Below are 7415 nucleotides of genomic sequence, written 5' to 3'. Positions count from 1 at the left end.
TCAACCCGGAAGTGGGCGTGTCGTTACAGTTCTTAAAGCTACACCGTCCACAAAATGCCTCCTGCCTCGGTCCTGCGAGCCCAGGGGTTTAAAGTGTGGGAGAGTCAGCCCCGCCCCCCTCAGAGAGCAAAGAAACAACAGCGCCCCACACCACAATTTTTGTTGTTGCTATACTTAATGTTCCATTCGTATTTTGAAAAAAATGGTTGTACACATTTTTATTTTTTTCTTTTACACATTTTAAACATCTGTGCTTTTTTAAAACCTCTTTTTACACATTTTAAACATCTGTGCTTTTTAAAACCTCTTTTTTTTTTACACATTTTAAACATTGTGCTTTTTAAAACATCTTCTTTTACACATTTTAAACATCTGTGCTTTTTAAAACCTCTTTTTTTTACACATTTTAAACATCTGTGCTTTTTAAAACATCTCTTTTTACACATTTTAAACATCTGTGCTTTTTAAAACATCTTCTTTTACACATTTTAAACATCTGTGCTTTTTAAAACCTCTTTTTTTTTACACATTTTAAACATCTGTGCTTTTTTAAAACATCTTGTTTTACACATTTTAAACATGTGTGCTTTTTAAAACCTCTTTTGTACACATTTTAAACATCTGTGCTTTTAAAACCTCTTTTTTACACATTTTAAACATCTGTGCTTTTTTAAAACATCTTCTTTTACACATTTTAAACATCTGTGCTTTTTAAAACATCTTCTTTTACACATTTTAAACACCTGTGCTTTTTTAAAACCTCTTTTTTACACATTTTAAACATCTGTGCTTTTAAAACATCTTTTTTACACATTTTAAACATCTGTGCTTTTTTAAAACATCTTCTTTTACACATTTTAAACATCTGTGCTTTTTTAAAACCTCTTTTTTTACACATTTTAAACATTTGTGCTTTTAAACCTCTTTTTTTACACATTTTAAACATTTGTGCTTTTTAAAAAACATCTTGTTTTACACATTTTAAACATCTGTGCTTTTTTAAAAACATCTTGTTTTACACATTTTAAACATCTGTGCTTTTTTAAAACATCTTTTACACATTTTAAACATCTGTGCTTTTTTAAAACCTCTTTTTTACACATTTTAAACATTTGTGCTTTTAAACCTCTTTTTTTTACACATTTTAAACATCTGTGCTTTTTTAAAACCTCTTTTTTACACATTTTAAACATCTGTGCTTTTTAAAACATCTTTTTTTACACATTTTAAACATCTGTGCTTTTATTAAAACATCTTGTTTTACACATTTTAAACGTGTGCTTTTTAAAACCTCTTTTGTACACATTTTAAACATCTGTGCTTTTTTAAAACCTCTTTTGTACACATTTTAAACATCTGTGCTTTTTAAAACATCTTTTTTTTTACACATTTTAAACATCTGTGCTTTTTTTTAAACATCTTGTTTTACACATTTTAAACATCTCATAGCATCGTTAGCTAGCACCTCTTGGCAGACAACACACTGTGGTAGTGGAGCATCTTCAGATCCAGTCCATGAAAATCCAAACTTTAAATAATCGTGGTTATACTTCCTTCTTTTTTACTTGGCCCAGACTCTGTCTCCTCACTCACTGTAGCTTTAGGTACTAAAAATCGATCCATTTTGTCTCTGGCAAAGGCTAGCTGAAGTTCGCTAAATGTCCGCAATAGTAACTTATTCTGGTTTATTTTTCCTCGCGTTGTGCCCCCCCGAAGAACTCTGGCGCCCCCTAGGGGAGGCACGCCCCACACTTTGAAAAGCCCTGTGCTAACACAATCCAACTATTCAGATCCATCCATCCATTATCTGTAGCCGCTTATCCTGTCCTACAGGGTCGCAGGCAAGCTGGAGTCTATCCCAGCTGACTACGGGTGAGAGGAGGGGTACGCCCTGGACAAGTCGCCAGGTCATCACAGGGCTGACACATAGACAACTGTTCACGTTCACACCTACAGTCAATTTAGAGCCACTGATTAGCCTAACCTGCATGTCAGCCCTGGTAATGACTTATTTCTGGTAAGACAAGATGGCGCCTGTGTGTTTGGCTGGCCGTCTCCCTCTGTTGAGTCTGTTGTTTGTTATACGGAGTGTGTCACCACTGCAGGTGTATGATCGCCTGACACTTCTTAATATTCGTGAGTTTTTGGAAAAACTGCCGATCTGCGGCTCTGATGGACATTCAAAAACGCCTCCGCCTTTTCTGGCGTTCATACTGCCACATCTACGGCATCTTTCCTGCTGGCTACCTCGCAGCAGTCGCCGCAGAAGACATGGAAAGCGAGGAGTTCTCATTAAACTTAAATTTTACTTGGCTTCTTCTCGTCACGATCCCCGTTGTTTATTAGCCAGATCTTCCATGGACTATAGGGGCTACGATCTGCAGAGTTTCACGGAGTACAGGCATCGGTGGCTCCGACCGGTTCTCCATGACACCATGTTGTCAGCTAGTGCGGACCTTTCAGCGGGGCTGTGTGCCAGGGAATCTTCGCTTGCTCACCCGCTCCTCTCACCAGTCTGGCCGTTGCTCAGCTCATACTGCGCTGATTAACACCAGATCTCTCACAAATAAGACATTTATTCTGAATGACTTTTTTACAACACATGATCTGGATTTCCTCCTGCTGACAGAGACCTGGTTGAAAGCAGGTGAGAACAGCGCTTTCTCGGAGCTCCTTCCTCCTGGCTGTTCTTTTTTCAGCACCCCGCGAGCTGCTGGTCGTGGTGGCGGTCTGGCTGCTATATTTAAGGAGAGTTTTAGATGCCGAATGTTAACTGCTAATAATTATTCCAGCTTTGAACTGCAGTTGTTTGTGATCGACCTCGCCTGCCCCGTGTTGTGTGCCACAGTCTATCGTCCTCCCAAATTTAATAAGAACTTTATTTAAGAGTTCTCTGAGTTTTTGTCTGATTTTATTGCAAAGTTTGATAAACTATTGATTTGTGGAGATTTTAATATTCATGTTTGTTGTGCAGCAAATCAACTGGCTAATGAGTTTAAAGGCCTTTTGGATTCCTTTGGTCTCACCCAGTCTGTTAATGCACCAACACATGAGCATGGGCACACACTCGATCTTGTTATTTCTCACGGGCTTTTAGTTGCCCTCAGAGAAATAGTGGACAGTGCCATTTCGGATCACCTCCCCATTGTTTTCGATTTTGCTGCCCCCCCCACCCCCACCTGCCAATAAGCCTGTTTCCCTAGCTCGCAGATGCCGTATCTTTACTTCCTCGATGGCTGGAGAGTTTGCTGTTGCCTTTAAGGACTCTCAGCTGCATGCTGACAGTGGGCTGGTTCCTTCCCTTTGCCCAGAGAGTCTAGTCTCCGCTTTCCATTCTACTTGTTCTGCGATTCTAGATTCTGTTGCCCCTTTTCGGCAAAAAAGCATCAAGACCAAGACAGATCCCTGGTTGAATGACCACACCCGTCTGCTTAGGCAACAATGTAGACAGGCTGAACGGTGGTGGAAAAAGGACAAACTGCATGTATCCCTGGGCTGGTTAAGGGACAGCTTAGCTGCTTACCAGAGATCTCTGAAGGAGGCCAAGTCCAAATATCTGTCTTCCATTATAGCCAATAGCTCTCATCATGGTGGCACGGTGGTGTAGTGGTTAGCGCTGTCGCCTCACAGCAAGAAGGTCCTGGGTTCGAGCCCTGGGGCCGGCGAGGGCCTTTCTGTGTGGAGTTTGCATGTTCTCCCCGTGTCCGCGTGGGTTTCCTCCGGGTGCTCCGGTTTCCCCCACAGTCCAAAGACATGCAGGTTAGGTTAACTGGTGACTCTAAATTGACCGTAGGTGTGAATGTGAGTGTGAATGGTTGTCTGTGTCTATGTGTCAGCCCTGTGATGACCTGGCGACTTGTCCAGGGTGTACCCCGCCTTTCGCCCGTAGTCAGCTGGGATAGGCTCCAGCTTGCCTGCGACCCTGTAGAAGGATAAAGCGGCTAGAGATAATGAGATGAGATGAGCTCTCATCATCCAAGATTGTTATTTAATACTATCGACTCTGTTATTAATCCACGCCCCACTGTTCTGTCTGATGCCTCTGCCGCAACCTGTGAAGAGTTTGTCTGTTTCTTTACTGACAAAGTGGCATCAGTCAGACAGAATATCAGTAACATTGATACGTCCCTTGATGATGTGGATGCTCCTCCTACACAGTCTGCTGTTTTTGACCGGTTTGAGACTATTTCTCTGTCATTTTTTCACGAAGGTGGTTAGTGGCATGAAACCCACTAACTGTCCCTTAGATGTCATTCCGGCCAAGTTTCTGAAGGAGGTTTTTAATTATTTTGGGTCAAGTTTGCTTGTTTTTATAAACACTTGTCTTAATTCTGGGTCTGTCCCAGCTGCCTTTAAACATGCTGTAGTTAGGCCCCTCCTTAAAAACCGCATCTTGACCCCTCTGTTCTGTCCAATTTTAGGCCTGTCTCCCATTTGCCTTTTCTTTCTAAGGTCTTAGAAAAAGTTGTTTTTATTCAATTACAGTCATTTTTAGAGAGAAATTCTGTTCTTGATAAATTCCAGTCTGGTTTCAGATCCCGACATAGCACTGAGTCAGCACTGTTAAAGGTGCACAATGATATTGCTCTGTCTGTGGATGCTGGGAATCCTGCCTTGCTGGTGCTGCTCGACCTCACAGCGGCCTTTGATATAGTCGACCATGCAGTCCTTGTATCTCGCCTAGAGCAGTATGTCTGCATCCGTGGCACTGCTCTCCAATGGTTTAGGCCATACTTGGTAAATAGGAGCTTCACTGTGATGACTGGTGACCTCTGTTCTTCATATCCATCCCTTTCTTGTGGGGTGCCACAGGGCTCTATTCTTGGCCTTATTTTGTTTTCATTGTATATGCTACCTCTGGGATCAATTATAAAAAAACACAATCTGTCTTTTCACTTTTATGCTGATGATTTGCAGATATATTTGCCCATGAGACCCAATGAAAATATGGCGCTTACTAAGTTACTGGATTGTATTACTGAACTTTTTGCACTTGAACGACAGCAAAACGGAATGTATTTTATTTGGCACGTCACCCACGTCAAATGTTTTTACAACAAATTCTCGTACTTTGGCCCCCTTTTTTAAACCATTCATACAAAATCTTGGGGTAACGTTTGACAGTGGGCTTAAATTTGATAAACAGATTAGTTCTGTTGTTAGAACGAACTTTTTTCAGCTCCGTCTCTTGGCCAAAGTGAAGCTGTTTCTCAGTCGGCAGGATCTCGAGAAAGCAATCCATGCATTCATCAGTTCGAGACTAGACTACTATAATGCCCTTTATGTTGGCCTCAGCCAGTCTTCAATTTTACGTCTTCAACTTGTACAGAATGCTGTGGCACGATTTTTAACAAGCACATCTAGACGTGAACACATTACTCCTGTGCTGTCGTCACTCCACTGGCTTCCAGTCTGTTTTAGAATCGATTTTAAACTTCTGTTGTTTGTTTTTAATGCCATCAGTGGCCTGGCTCCCTCTTACTTGTCTGAGATTTTAACCATCCATGATCATGGTAGGGCCCTGCGTTCTTCGGGTCAGCTTCTGTTAGAAGTTCCAAGGTCGAGATATAAACAGTGGGGTGATCGTTCTTTTGCTGTCGCTGCTCCCAGACTGTGGAACAATCTGCCCCCCCCGACATTCGCACCACTACTGATCTCTGCCTTTTTAAATCGAAGTTGAAGACCCACTTTTTTTTTAAAGATTTTTTTGGGGCTTTTTTCACCTTTATTGGATAGGACAGTGTAGAGACAGGAAATGAGCTGGAGAGGGATCGGGAAATGACCTCGGGTCGGAATCGAACCCGGGTCCCCGGATTTATGGTATGGCGCCTAAGTCGACTGAGCCCCTGAAGACCCACTTTTTTAGATTGGCATTCAATTCTAACTAGGGGAGTCTTGTTTTTGAGGGGTGCTTTGTTTTGTCTGTTCTATTTCATGTACTTCTGAAAGGCTTTTAATAACCTGCAACACTGTGGCACTTTCCACAGTCAAAACCTGTGTTTTTATGTGTTTAGTGTTTTAGTGTTATGTTTTATGGCTTCGATGTAAAGCACTTTGGGTACCTTTTGGTTATTGTAAAGGGCTATATAAATAAAATTTGATTGATTTGGGGGAAACCCACATGAACATACAAACTCCACACAGGAAGGCCCTCGCCAGCTGCTGGGCTTGAACCCAGGACCTTCTTGGGGTGAGGCGACAGTGCTAACCACTATACCACCCCCAACTATTCAGATATTAGACTTATTATTTAAATGTGCATGATAACACTTTTGGTTATTTATTATAAAATTTCCACAGCAAGGACACTTTAGGTCCGAGTTGATTAAAGCCATTTGATTCAAGTGACCAAGGATAAAAAAAATGGTCGATTAAGCAAGATCTGACTCGCATGGTGGTTAGCGCTGTTGCCTCAGCGCAAGAAGGTTCTGGGTTCGAGCCCAGCAGCTGGCAAGGGTCTTTCTGTGTGGAGTTTGCATGTTCTCCCCGTGTCCGCGTGGGTTTCCCCCACAGTCCAACGACATGCAGATTAGGTTAACTGGTGACTCTAAATTGACTCTAAATTGACTTGTGAATGGTTGTCTGTGTCTGTGTGTCAGCCCTGTGATGACCTGGCGACTTGTCCAGGGTGTACCCCGCCTTTCGCCCGTAGTCAGCTGGGATAGGCTCCAGCTTGCCTGCGACCCTGTAGGACAGGATAAGTGGCTACAGATGATGGATGGATGGATAATCAAGAACTGTGCAGCATGGTGGTGTAGTGGTTAGTGCTGTTGCCTCAGAGCAAGAAAGTTCTGGGTTTGAGCCCAGTGGCTGACAGGGCCCTTTCTGTGTGGAGTTTGCATGTTGTCTGTGTGGGTTTCCCCCAAGGACTGATTGATTTTATTTAGTAAATAGAATTAAAAATACATGGATGACATAAGAAAGTGAAAACACTTATTTTCATTGTGGTCCATAAAATCAAGTGACAAAATGAAGGGAAAATATCTTCTTCTTTTGGCTGCTCCTGATTAGGGGTCGCCACAGCCGATCTTTCATCTCCATTTCTTCCTGTCCTCCGCATCCTTCTCTACCACACTTTCATGTCCTCTCTCACCACATCCATGTATCTCCTCTTTGGTTGTCCTCGTTTTCGTGTGCCTGGCAGCTCCATCCTCAACATTCTCCTTCCAACATGCTCTGCATCTCTTCTCAGGATGTGCCCATACCATCTCAGTCTCATCTCTCTTAGCTTAATTCCCAAGCTCTCCACATGTGCTGTCCCTCTGATGTGCTCGTTCCTTATCCTGTCCAACCTTGTCACTCCCATCGCAAACCTTAACATCCTCAAACTGGGAAAATGAAGGGAAAATATAGAATGTAAAATTAAAATAAAAAAAATATGGTATGGTACTTAGTGCAAAATACAAGTCAACAAC

Source organism: Neoarius graeffei, chromosome 17, assembly GCF_027579695.1.
Source record: "Neoarius graeffei isolate fNeoGra1 chromosome 17, fNeoGra1.pri, whole genome shotgun sequence".
NCBI classification, from domain to species: Eukaryota; Metazoa; Chordata; class Actinopteri; order Siluriformes; family Ariidae; genus Neoarius; species Neoarius graeffei.
This window is presented reverse-complemented; position numbering follows the sequence as displayed.